Genomic DNA, 14,165 nt, shown 5'->3' with positions numbered 1-14,165 from the left:
CTTCCGTGCTCAGGAGTCTTATTACGATGGCTTCTCTTCTTGCAGAGCACAGAGTCCAGAGGGCTCAGTGGCTATGGCACACGGGCATGTGGAATCTTCCTGGACCAGGGATTCAACCAGTGTCCCCTGCATTGGCAGGCAGACTCTTAATCACTAGACCACCAGGAAGTCCATGTTCTTTGTTTTACTTTTGTTATTATTATAGCGTTTTGAGAGCAGAAATAATTTTCTCCTTCTGCTGCTGCTAAGTTGCTTCAGTCGTGTCCGACTCTGTGCAACCCCATAGACGGCAGCCCACCAGGCTCCCCCGTCCCTAGGATTCTCCAGGCAAGGACACTGGAGTGGGTTGCCATTGCCTTCTCCAACAAACTATGAGCACAATCGGACATTTCTCTGACTTAAAAAACAAAACAAAAATCAAAGGCTAAACAGAAACCCTCTCTCTGGGTTTTTGACATTCAGTATCTGTCACCCTCTAGCAGGGCTTGCTTAAGTTAAAACAGTCATAAATTAAAGACTTCAAAAGTTGTGCTCATTCAAGTTGAAAGGGAAACCAGAGCAAAGTAAACAAGGATGGAACACCATTAAGCTACGAGTAGGTGAATGTGCGATTATATGGATCTACTTGTGTGTATTGTTTGCTCAGTCATGTCTGACTCTTTGCGACCCTGTGGACTGTAGCCAGCCAGGCCTCTCTGTCCATGGAATCCTCCAGGCAAGAATACTGGAGTGGGTTGCCATTTCCTCCTCCAGGGGATCTTCCAACCCAGGGATTGAACGTGGTTCTCCTGCATTGCAGGTGGGTTCTTTACCATCTAAGCCACCAGGGAAGCATACTTGTGTGGTTTCTGCAAATATGCTAATTAGAATCACTATTTCTGCTTAATTATAATAAGGAGCATTAAGGCATAATTAAACCCTCCGAAAGTGAGCTGGGACCTTTGACTCCACATTGGTGTCTGTGATGTGCGTGCATGCTCAGTCTTGTCTGACTCTTTGCAACCCCACGGACTGTAGCCTGCCAGGCTCCTCCTTTCCATGGAATTTTCCAGGCAAGAATACTGCAGTGGGTTGCCATTTCCTACTCCAGGAGATCTTTCAGACCCAGGGATCGAACTTGAGTCTACTGCATCGCCTGCCTTGGCAGGCAGAGCCTGTACCACTCTGCCCCTGGGGGAGCCTTGTGGCTGTTCAGGCCGCAGGCTGCAGGTGGCTAAGGCCCCCTCCCTCCCCTGTGCCAGTTTGCCCCCCCCCTCCCACCCCACCACACCCCTACATGAGGCAAAGTGATTGTGAAAATGAAATACTAGCTATGGGGCCTGAGACAAGAGGAACTGGGTTTTGAGGAAATTCATTTAGGGGATATAAAGAAAGTAAGGAGTAAATAAAATCTGACAATAAAATGGATACTGAAGGACCTACTGGACAGCACAGGGAACTCTGCTGAATGTTATGCGGCAGCCTGGGTGAGAGAGGGGTTTGGGGGAGAATGGACACATGAATACGTATGTCTGAGTCCCTTTGTTGTCCACCTGAAGCCATCAAAACATTGTCAATCAGCTGTACTCCAGTGTAAAATAGAAAGCTGAAAACGAAACAGAAACGACGAGTGCAGCTGTGGAGAGAGTGTGGTCGACACATCCCAAGTGTGATTAAAGTGGAGAAAATCACAGATTCATTAGAGAGAAAGTTCTTGCATCATTTAGACAGGTTTATCTAGGAGGATTCAGGAGGAACTAGAGAAACAGGGGAGCAGGAAAAGCTTAGGGGAGCGCCTTACAAAGCCAGGATGAGAAGGACAGATCACCAGCACCCAGGGAGGACCTGAGGCCTGAGCGCTGGCATGCACCCTGCCCCTCAAAGTGGGAAGAGGCGTGTCACGCTAGGAGAGGTTCAAGCTTTGTGAGATGGGGCACTTAGAAGAAAAACAGTGCAGGTGTGAAGGACAAAGAACATTCCTTTGAATATCCCCAAACTTTTTGGCACCAGGGACCAGTTTTATGAAAGAGAATTTTCCCCATGAATTGGAGAAGGCGGGATGGTTTCAGGATGATTCAAGTGCATGACATGTATTGTGTACTTTATTTCTATTATTATTACATCAGCCCCACCTCAGATCATCAGGTATTAGATCCCGGAGGCTGGGGACCCCTCTCTCAGCTCTCGCTCCAGGGCATGGCTATCAGGTCACTGAGGTATCTTCTCTGTTTGCCTGTCATTACTTAGAGGCTTCAAATAATAGAATTATCCCTCCAAACAGAAACATTCTCAAAGAAACAGTTTCAAATCTGTGTATATTGCTGTGAATGGGTGATGTTTTCTACTATTATTAGGTTTGAGTTTCAAGGGTACCTCATTCCCCTTTGAATACTAGCACTGCCTCATCACAGCTGCTTCATTGAACCACCTTTTGGTGTGAACCATTGATAGAAGCTAGCCTTCCCATGTGGCTCAGTGGTAAAGAATCCACCTGCCAATACTGGAGACACGGGTTTGATCCCTGGGTCGGGAAGATTCTCCTGGGACAGGAAATGACAACCCATTCCAATATTCTTGCCTGGGAAAATCCTATGGACAGAGGAGCCTCATGGGCTACAGTCTGTGGGGTTCCAAAGAGTTGGACATGACTGAGTGAATCTCTATTTGATTACTAATGCTTTATCATTTTGAAGATGATTTATTAAAATTATGTAAACATCAAGGTATGTTCATTCCCATTAGGTTTTGTTGTGGCAGTTGTTTGTTTGTTTTGCTTTTTGGCCACACCATGTGGCATGTGGGATCTCAATTCCCTTACCAGGAATTGAACCTGTGACCCCCTGCATTGGAAGCTCAGAATCTTAACCACTGGACCATTAAGGAAGTCCCATCATTAGTTATAATAAAATTCTAGACAGAACAAAGCCTTGAAAAAATACAAGCACTACAGGACAGCCAGGTGCCACCTTAAACTTCAGAGATTTTCCCATCTTGAGTAAAGACGTGAAAAAAATAATTAAAAAAAATCTTAACAGCTGGCCCCATGATTCCTTTTTGGGAAGAGGAAGGAGGGAGCTGTCTCCTTGGGGGAAAGCCACTGAGGAGCAAAGGCTACAGGCACCTGGACTCCAGGGGAGGGAAAACCTGCCCGGCTGGAGATTAGAGGAAGAGTTTCTTGTTTCTGCTCCTGCAAGGAGAGGGGAGGGGGGGCAGAGGGCAGAAGGGAAAGAAATAAGACTATGAAAGAGAAGCCAGCCGGATGGAGGGAAGCTGAGCCCAGGCAGGGGAAAATGACATGTCAGTGTTAGATGGTAACCCAGCCATTCCCAATCAAATTCGTTCCCTATGACTGGGATGTAAAGCCTGCCTTCCATCTCTTGAGGAAATTGTACTCAATTTACACATGGAAGCAAGATCTCAGTAGTCTAGAAACCAAGAAAGCCCTTCAGGACTATTTACAAAAACCAAGGTGGGGAGGGTGGGGCTTCCCTGGCAGTCCAGTGGTTAAGACTTCACGCTTCCAGGGGGTGAAGGTTTGATCCTTGGTAAAGGAACTAAGATTCTACACACTGAACTTGGCCAAGGGAGGGAAAAAATGCTATCCTTAAAAATAAAACCAAGAGGGGTGGGCTTTGGGCTTCCCAGGGCTGGAATTGGGACCCAGCTGAACTGACATCTTGTTTTTTCTTTCCTTTTCCCTACCAAATTAAGTATAAGAACAAAAACCTTTTTGTCTCATGCTCAGCTTTTTTTTCTTGAAGGTTAGAAGTCCTCACTTTCCAGGTTTTGATTTAGCCAAAGATTTCAAAAAGCTTTCTGTTCACAGCGTTCAGCTAAATACAAGTAACAAAAGCTTGCCTGCTTACTCTAATTGCTTAGATAAGACCTATCTTGCCTGGTGCTCCTCCCCTTAACTCCAGCCTCTGTGGTTACCATCTTGACCTCTTTCCAGGATAACTTGATTCTTAATGTCCTGATTGTTTTTTAATAGTCTTTAAGCTTTCTCACTTTTTCCCCCCTATCTGGATTAAGAGAGGAGGAGAAAGGAGTATTCTCTAAAGTGATTCATGGTTCATGTCTAAGAAAAACAATGGTTTAAGAATTGGGAAACCCCAGATTCTGGCCTTAGCTCTACTGTTGACTAGCAGTCACTCAAGCTATTTCTAAAATAAATTAGAATTGCATCTTTTTTTTTTTTTTAAATAATTGAGGTTTCTTTTAAATATTTATTTTATTTATTAAGTATTTATTTCACTGCACTGGATCTTAGTTGCAGCACATAAGATCTTCAATCTTCCTTGTGGCATGTGGGATCTAGTTCCCTGACTAGGGATCGAACCCACACTCACTGCATTGGAAGCACAGAGTCTTAGCTGCTGGACCACCAGGGAAGTCCCTGAAATACCTCTTTAATATCTCTTCCAGGCTAAAGTCTGAATCTCTGGTCCCTCATAGTTTCCCACCACATTTACTCTCTGCTTTCCCCCAGTACCAAGAAAGAATCCAGGGTATTCATGAATCCTAATTCTAAATCATTAAAAACTGGTTTCTGTCTCCTTTTTTTTTTTCCTGTGAACTTTAGAAAACCTAATTAATTAAAACAGAAGAACTTATAAAACATAGTTTATACAATGGTTTTCTTGCAAGCAGTCTTTAATAGACTTCTTTCAAATTCTGACAAATATACTAGGTGTTTGGTTCGGATATGCAGAACTAAAAATATCTAAAAGAGAGATTTTAAATTACTTAGTTCAATCCATGCAATTCCTGAGAATTCCATCTGGAAGAAAGAATAGGAAAGAATATGGGGGACTTCCCTGGTGGTCCAGTGGCTTAGACACTAGTCCCAATGTAGGGGGCCTGGGTTTGATCCGTGGTCAGGAAACTAGATTCCACATGCCACAGTGAAGACCTGAAGAAGCCAAATAAATAAATAAATAAAATTTAGGAGCAAAACAACAATATATATATTTTAAAAAATGGAATATGGGCTTTGTAGTCTGAGAGACCTGGCCTTTTTCTTTTTCATGGTAGCAAGCAAACAGGATTTATTTCAGAGAGAAAGTACAAAACTCTCAGCATAGACACAGAGGAGGTGAAGTTCCCCAGACCGGGCCTTTGCAGTGCAACTTTAGATAAGTTACTTAACCTCTCTGAGCCTCAATTTTTAAAGAAATTTCCCTGTTTTATTCATACTTTTTTAACTTTATGTTTTAATTGGAGGCAAATCGCTTTACAATGTTGTGATGGTTTCTGCCATAAAAACATGAAATGCTTCACCAATTTGCATGTCATCCTTGAGCAGGGGCCATGCTAATCTTCTTTGTATCATTCCAATTTAAGTATATGTGCTGCCAAAGTGAGCACTGAGCCTCAATTTCTTCATCTATGAAATGGGAATGATACCTCCCTTGCAGGACTGTTGTGAGGATCACATGCCAGATATTAAGTACTCAATACACGTTCACGTTCTCCTCCATTAAACACCATCTAATTTTTTACTTTGCTCACCAAGAGCACACTCTTGGGCCTGAAGCAGCCTAGGTTCAATGGCCTGATCCCACAGTTTAAGCAACTGAGTGATTTGGGACAAGTTGTTAACAATCTCAGAAGCACTGTTTTCTTATCTGGGAAATGGAGTTAGCAACAACAGTGACCAGCTCCAGGAAGCATTCATGAACTAGTCACATCCATCAGAATCACATTAAATCACCATGGAGACAGCAGGGATGCTGAGAGAGTGTTGATGCTGAGTGGCTGCTGAGTTGCTGACAAGGGGTCAGCAAGGTGGACAGGAGGAGGCTCCATCCTTCTCTTTCTTGACCTTTATTTGCCCCACTGTTCTTTTTTTTGATATTTTAAATTATTTTTTGGCTATGCTGTTGCTGCTGCTAAGTCGCTTCAGTCGCGTCCGAATCTGTGCGACCCCATAGACGGCAGCCCACGAGGTTCCCCTGTCCCTGGGATTCTCCAGGCAAGAACACTGGAGAGGGTTGCCATTTCCTTCTCCAATGCATGAAAGTGAAAAGTGAAAGTGAAGTCTTTCAGTCGTGCCCAACTCTTCGCGAAAACATGGACTGCAGCCCATCAGGCTGCTCCATCCATGAGATTTTTCCAGGCAAGAGTACTGGAGTGGGGTGCCATCGCCTTTTAGTTCAGTTCAGTTCAGTTCAGTCGCTCAGTCGTGTCCAACTCTTTGCGACCCCATGAATTGCAGCACGCCAGGCCTCCCTGTCCACCACCAACTCCTGGAGTTCACTCAAGCTCACATCCATCCAGTCGGTGATGCCATCCAGCCATCTCATTCTCTGTCATCCCCTTTTCCTCCTGCCCATAATCCCTCCCAGAATTAGGGTCTTTTCCAATGAGTCAACTCCTCACATGAGGTGGCCAAAGTACTGGAGTTTCAGCTTTAGCATCATTCCTTCCAAAGAACACCCAGGGCTGATCTCCTTCAAAATGGACTGGTTGAATCTCCTTGCAGTCCAAGGGACTCTCAGAAGTCTTCTCTAACACCACAGTTCAAAAGCATCAATTCTTCAGTGCTCAGCTTTCTTCACAGTCCAACTCTCACATCCATACATGACCACTGGAAAAACCACAGCCTTGACTAGACAGACCTTAGTTGGCAAAGTAATGTCTCTGCTTTTCAGTATGCTATCTAGGTTGGTCACAACTTTTCTTCCAAGGAGTAAGCGTCTTTTAATTTCATGGCTGCAGTCACCACCTGCAGTGATTTTGGAGGCCCCAAAAAATAAAGTCTGACACTGTTTCCACTGTTTCCCCATCTATTTCCCATGAAGTGATGGGACCAGATGCCATGATCTTTGTTTTCTGAATGTTGAGCTTTAAGCCAACTTTTTCACTCTCCTCTTTCACTTTTATCAAGAGGCTATTTAGTTCCTCTTCACTTTCTGGTGTCATCTGCATATCTGAGGTTATTGAGATTTCTCCTGGCAATCTTGATTCCAGCTTGTGCTTCATCCAGCCCTGCGTTTCTCATGATGTACTCTGCAAGTAAGTTAAATAAGCAGGGTGACAATATACAGCCTTGACATATTCCTTTCCTATTTGGAAGCAGTCTGTTGTTCCCATGTCCAGTTCTAGCTGTTTCTTGCTGACTTGCACACATATTTCTCAAGAGGCAGGTCAGGTAGCTTGGTATTCCCATCTTTCAGAATTTTCACCAGTTTATTGGGATACACGCAGTCAAAGGCTTTGGCATAGTCAATAAAGCAGAAATAAATGTTTTTATGTAACTCTCTTGCTTTTTTGATGATCCAGTGGATGTTGGCAATTTGATCTCTGGTTCCTCTGCCTTTTCTAAATCCATCTTGAACATTTGAAAGTTCATGATTGACGTATTGCTGAAGCCTAGCTTGGAGAATTTTGATCATTACTTTACTAGCATGTGAGATGAGTCCAATTGTGTGGCAGTTTGAACATGTTTTGTCATTGCCTTTCTTTGGGACTAGAATGAAAACTGACGTAACAACCTAGATGTTTTCAATTGCATATGCTAAAAGAACTGGCTTTGTAGTTTCCAAGGAAAAATAGTTTCATTTTTACCAATTTTCTCTAAAGTCCAAGGAATATCATGGCCATCCTGCATCAGAAAGTCATCTTTCCTTGATGTAGTCATAGTTTCATGCCTAAACTATAGACCAACCCATGCTGAAATTGACTCTGATATCAGGGGCAGATCAGCTGATCAAAAGCTAAGATTGTACTTCTGGAGGGAAGTGAGACCTTGGTCCCATGAGAAGAATCTGAGGGCTTAAGGGAATTTGCGGGAGTGGGGAAAGCTTGGTCCATCCTACAGGTACCATAATCTTAAACAATGCTTATTTTCTTTACCGAAGTAAAAAACAGATGATAAAAACAAATATAAATCACTGAAAGGTAAAGAAACTCATCATCTGTGATTGAAAGCTGCATTCTAAGGAAACTTTGTTCTCTTAACCTAGAGAGGAGACTAAATTCCAGTCTGGTACCAGCTTACTAGGTAACAAAAAACAAAATTGTTTACAGGTAAGCTTAGAAAAGTCTTTTCCACAGATAATTTGAAGTAGCAGTATTTTGGCAAAGGCATCAGTGTGAAACCATAGATGGGATGTTTCAAACCTGATTCTATCGAAATTGACAAAGTAGTCTGGTCACCGCTGTGACTTGAAACACATGAATATGATAACTGGAATTATAACTGACAGCATTTTACCAGGACGTATCAGATTTTCATGGATGTCACATAATTCCTAGGATACCTACATGAGTAACTGAAGGTGTCTTTGGGCCTAGAAAAGAAAACAACAGTCTCAAAGGCCCTTGCTGAATCATCTAACTTCGGAGAAAACAAAACCGAACTTTAGGTCCCGCCCTGAGGCTCCAGGCCAGTTGTATCTATCTGGGACTTATCAGCCCCTGCCCAAATATAAATGCCATCTCTCTCTCCTTTTCTGCCTCAGCCCAAACTTAACCTTACAGTAAATTCCACCATATAATATAACTTGGGAAGATTCATCACTCTTCCTGACAGCACTTCCCATGTAGTTTAACATGTCAAATGAACTCAGGTTGTTTAATCTCTCTCTTGGGGAGGTCTCAGGGGCCCTCTGAAGCATCCCAAAGTTAGCTAGAAGTCAATTATTTAGGCAGGCTTGTTCATAGATATCAAAAGGGTTTATAACAGTCAGGAGGGCATCAGAGGGCAGACACGCTGAAACCATACTCACAGAAAACTAGTCAACTTAATCACACTAGGACCACAGCCTTGTGTAACTCAAAGAAAATAAGCCATGCCCTGTGAGGCCACCCAAGACTGGTGGGTCATGGTGGAGAGGTCTGACAGAAAGTGGTCCACTGGAGAAGGGAATGGCAAACTACTTCAGTATTCTTGCCTTGAGAACCCCATGAACAGTATGAAAAGGCAAAATGATAGGATACCGAAAGAGGAACTCCCCAGGTCAGTAGGTGCCCAATATGCTACTGGAGATCAGTGGAGAAATAACTCCAGAAAGAATGAAGGGATGGAGCCAAAGCAAAACAATATCCAGCTGTGGCTGTGACTGGTGATAGAAGCAAGGTCCAATGCTGTAAAGAGCAATATTGCATAGGAACCTGGAATGTTAGGTCCATGAATCAAGGCAAATTGGAAGTGATCAAACAAGAGATGGCAAGAGTGAACGTCGACATTCTAGGAATCAGCAAACTAAAATGGACTGGAATGGATAAATTTAACTCAGATGACCATTATATCTACTACTGCGGGCAGGGATCCCTTAGAAGAAATGGAGTAACCATCATGGTCAACAAAAGAGTCTGAAATGCAGTACTTGGATGCAATCTCAAAAACAACAGAATGATCTCTGTTCATTTCCAAGGCAAACAATTCAATATCACAGTAATCCAAGTCTATGCCCCAACCAGTAATGCTGAAGAAGCTGAAGTTGAACGGTTCTATGAAGACCTACAAGACCTTTTAGAACTATCACCCCAAAACTATGTCCTTTTCATTATAGGAGACTGGAATGCAAAAGGAGGAAGTCAAGAAACACCTGGACTAACAGGCAAATTTGGCCTTGGAATGCGGAATGAAGCAGGGCAAAGACTAATAGAGTTTTGCCAAGAAAACACACCGGTCATAGAAAACACCCTCTTCCAACAACACAAGAGAAGACTCTACACATGGACATCACCAGATGGTCAATACTGAAATCAGACTGATTATATTCTTCACAGCCAAAGATGGAGAAGCTCTATACAGTCAGCAAAAACAAGACTGGGAGCTGACTGTGGCTCAGATCATGAACTTCTTATTGCCAAATTCAGACTTAAATTGAAGAAAGTAGGGAAAACCACTCGACCATTCAGGTATGACCTAAATCAAATCCCTTATGATTATACAGTGGAAGTGAGGAATAGATTTAAGGGCTTAGATCTGATAGATAGAGTGCCTGATGAACTATGGAATGAGGTTCATGACATTGTACAGAAGACAGGGATCAAGACCATCCCCATGGAAAAGAAATGCAAAGAAGCAAAATGGCTGTCTGGGGAGGCCTTACAAATAGCTGTGAAAAGAAGAGAAGCGAAAAGCAAAGGAGAAAAGGAAAGATATAAGCATCTGGATGCAGAGTTCCAAAGACTAGCAAGAATAGATAAGAAAGCCTCCCTCAGCAACCAATGCAAAGAAACAGAGGAAAACAACAGAATGGGAAAGACTAGAGATCTCTCCAGAAAATTAGAGATACCAAGGGAATATTTCATGCAAAGATGGGCTCGATAAAGGACAGAAATGGTATGGACCTAACAGAAGCAGACGATATTAAGAAGAGGTGGTAAGAATACACAGAAGAACTGTACAAAAGAGATCTTCATGACCAAGATAATCACGTTGGTATGACCACTCATCTAGAGCCAGACATCCTGGAATGTGAAGTCAAGTGGGCCTTAGAAAGCATCACTATGAACAAAGCTAGTGGAGGCTATGGAATTCCAGTTGAGCTATTTCAAATCCTGAAAGATGATGCTGTGAAAGTGCTGCACTCAATATGCCAGCAAATTTGGAAAACTCAGCAGTGGCCATAGGACTGGAAAAGGTCAGTTTTCATTCCAATTCCAAAGAAGGGCAATGCCAAAGAATGCTCAAACTACCACACAATTGCACTTATCTCACACTCTAGTAAAGTAATGCTCAAAATTCTCCAAGCCAGGTTTCAGCAGTACATGAACTGTGAAGTTCCAGATGTTCAAGCTGGTTTAAGAACAGGCAGAGGAACCAGAGATCAAATTGCCAACATCTGCTGGATTATCGAAAAAGCAAGAGAGTTCCAGAAAAACATCTATTTCTGCTTTATTGACTATGCCAAAGCCTTTGACTGTGTGGATCACAATAAACTGGAAAATTCTGAAAGAGATGGGAATACAGATCACCTGACCTGCCTCTTGAGAAACCTATATGCAGGTCAGGAAGCAACAGTTAGAACTGGACATGAATCAACAGACTGGTTCCAAATAGGAAAAGGAGTACATCAAGGCTGCATATTGTCATCCTGCTTATTTAACTTCTATGCAGAGTACATCATGAGGAACGCTGGGCTGGAAGAAGCACAAGCTGGAATCAAGATTGCCGGGAGAAATATCAATAACCTCAGATGTGCAGATGACACCAACCTTATGGCAGAAAGTGAAGAGGAACTCAAAAGCCTCTTGCTGAAAGTGAAAGTGGAGAGTGAAAAAGTTGGCTTAAAGCTCAACATTCAGAAAATGAAGGTCATGGCATCTGGTCCCATCAGTTCGTGGGAAATAGATCGCGAAACAGGATAAACAGTGTCAGACTTTATTTTTTTGGGCTCCAAAATCACTGCAGATGGTGACTGCAGCCATGAAATTAAAAGACGCTTACTCCTTGGAAGAAAAGTTATGACCAACCTAGATAGCATATTCAAAAGCAGAGACATTACTTTGCCAACCAAAGACCATCTAGTCAAGGCTATGGTTATTCCAGTGGTCAGGTATGGATGTGCGAGCTGGACTGCGAAGAAATCTGAGCGCCGAAGAATTGATGCTTTTGAACTGTGGTGTTGGAGAAGGCTCTTGAGAGTCCCTTGGACTGCAAGGAGATCCAACCAGTCCATTCTAAAGGAGATCAGCCCTGGGTGTTCTTTGGAAGGAATGATGCTAAAGCTGAAGCTCCAGTACTTTGGCCACCTCATGCGAAGAGTTGACTCATTGGAGAAGACTCTGATGCTGAGAGGGATTGGGGGCAGGAGGAGAAGGGGACGACAGAAGAAGAGATGGCTGGATGGCATCACCGACTAGATGGACGTGAGTCTGAGTGAACTCTGGGGGTTGGTGATGGATAGGGAGGCCTGGCGTGCTGCGATTCATGGGGTCGCAAAGAGTTGGACATGACTGAGCGACTGAACTGAACTGAGGATCCCATAAGTCACCGTGAAACAATACTTCTCCACTTAGCAAAAGTTAACAAAAGATTTCAAAGGTAAACATAGAACAGATCACTTAGGAGGCAAAGAAACTTAAAATCTATTAGCAAAGGCAGTTCAACATCTCAAGAAAATGTGTACTTGGCACAAAACTCTATTCTGGGGGTCCACTTTCCATAAAACCTCCTTATCCCATTCTGTATCCATTCCTTTGCTTCTCCCGTCCTGAAACTGCCACCTGTAAGACAGAACTACTTCGTTTTCTTTTATAAAATGCAATTTCATTTTTCATACCTTCTTTAATAACAAGTCATACATTTCCCTTAAGCAACTAAGAACTGACTTTTATATTGGCATTGTATAGACTGGTGAACGTATGTATCAGTGATAATAGCAGAAAAAGTAAAATTGCTTTCTTACACTGAACATGTCAGGATGGCACCAGACACTATTCATGGATAGTCAAAAATCTGTTTTGTTTCTGTGTAAGAGGGAGGTCCTTTCAAGTACTGAATGTTTCACAACCTTAATTTATTTGGAAATGACCTAGCTATTCAATAAATACACTGTCGTCACTTAGTTTAGCACAACGATAGAAACCAAAATCTGGAGACACTGTTGTAAGTTCAGTTCTGTTCAGTTGCTCAGTCGTGTCTGACTCTTTGTGACCCCGGGGACTGCAGGACGCCAGGCTTCCCTGTCCATCACCAACTCCAGGGGCTTGCTCAAACTCATGTCCATTGAGTCAGTGATGCCATCCAACCATCTTATCCTCTGTCGTCCCCTTCTCCTCTGCCTTCAATTGAGACTATTATAGACAGATATTTTAGAGTATAATTATTGTTAATAGTTTATCTAAAAGCTCGTATCACATTTACATTTTTTAGGAGTTTGTTGTTTTTAGCGGTACTTTCTTTGTTGACAAGCTTGTGACAGATATAAAAATATAGCAACTTTTAACTTATAATAAACCTAGGCACTGTGAGAATGTTGTGCTTAATGTTCATGACTCTTAAATATGTCTATAGTAGAGTAGGGAAAAAAAATACTAGATATTTAATATTGACTATTTCCCAGTTCCCGTGAATCTGAAATTCATTTAGGTCAATGTTTTATTGTATTTCCAACTGTTTGATTTGTAAGGGCTTCCTTTTCTTGAGACCATTTAAATAAGAACTCAGCACTTGAGCAATATTATCAAAAAACAGAAGACTCACACTGAGACATACATAAATCCAGACACACAGACAAGAGATCTAATAGTTTTCCGCCTGAGATTTAAAATATTTCTTTGAGCTGCCTTTTTCTTTTTTTGCGGGGGGGGGGGTGGGGGGGCGGGTGGCGGGGAGGCGGGTTGGAGGCAAGAATACTGGAGTGGGTTGCCAGTCCCTTCTCCAGGAGATCTTCCCAACCCAGGGATTGGACCCAAGTCTCCCGAATTGTAGGCAGACACTTTACCAGACGTCTGAGCCACCAGGGAAGTTGTTGAATTCTGTGGCGAGGGTTAACTTCAAGCGTTGCCCTAGGCAGGCCTTTGTAACAAGCTAATTGTTTTTAATTGCATAAGCAAAAGAACCAGCTTTACAGTTTCCAAGGAAAAAAGATGCTTCCTTGTAACCAATTTTGTCTGGTTCTATAGAATATCATGGCAGTCCTAGGTCAGGTCATCTTTGCTTTCTGTAGTCATAGCTTTATCCCTGAATCATAGACAGCTGAGCTGATAAAAAGCTTGGATTGTCTCTGTGGGGTGGATTTGCTTGTCCTTGTGCTTCACCTGGTGGCAGTAGCGAGGCCCACCTGCTTCTTCTGGAAGCGCGCGTGGGGGCGGGGCATCCCAGTTGTGCTCTCAGGGGTCACCATTGCGGCTGGAAACACCCATTTCATGCGCTCCTGGTCCCCATCGATGGGCATCCAGTGAGTGGAGTGGACGGGTGTGGACCACAAGTAAGGGAACTGGGACTCGGTGGAGCAGGGAACCACGTTTTCCGCCCTCTCTGTTGGCACAGTCTCGGAGCCCCCTAACCTGGCGGTCGCAGAAAGGCCTCGCCTTTGGGGTCAAGCCTTTTACCGCTTTACCCCTTCGCATAAAGCTCAGACCCACGCGGTTTTCCCAAGCAGCCTAGTGCCTGTTGGAAGTCCAAGGGATTTATCCTGCCTGGTGATTTCACCTGCAGGGACTTCATAACCTTACCCTGGCCAGCTGGCCCAGCCTGCTTCTGGCACTTTGCAGCCCGGCGGGCC

The 14,165-nt window shown here is 43.3% G+C and overlaps 1 non-coding gene across 1 annotated transcript; it reads right to left on the bottom strand.

Moving 5' to 3' along the window:
* Positions 1-5,239: 5,239 nt before the first annotated feature.
* Positions 5,240-5,346, bottom strand: LOC114118786 (U6 spliceosomal RNA). The gene has a single exon (XR_003591949.1). It is a non-coding gene; the product is annotated as a U6 spliceosomal RNA (small nuclear RNA).
* Positions 5,347-14,165: the final 8,819 nt, after the last annotated feature.

The sequence above is a fragment of the Ovis aries genome, chromosome 16 (assembly GCF_016772045.2).
Source record: "Ovis aries strain OAR_USU_Benz2616 breed Rambouillet chromosome 16, ARS-UI_Ramb_v3.0, whole genome shotgun sequence".
In the NCBI taxonomy this organism is placed as follows: Eukaryota; Metazoa; Chordata; class Mammalia; order Artiodactyla; family Bovidae; genus Ovis; species Ovis aries.
Note: the sequence above shows the minus strand (reverse complement) of the source record. Positions and strands in the feature narration are given on the sequence as shown.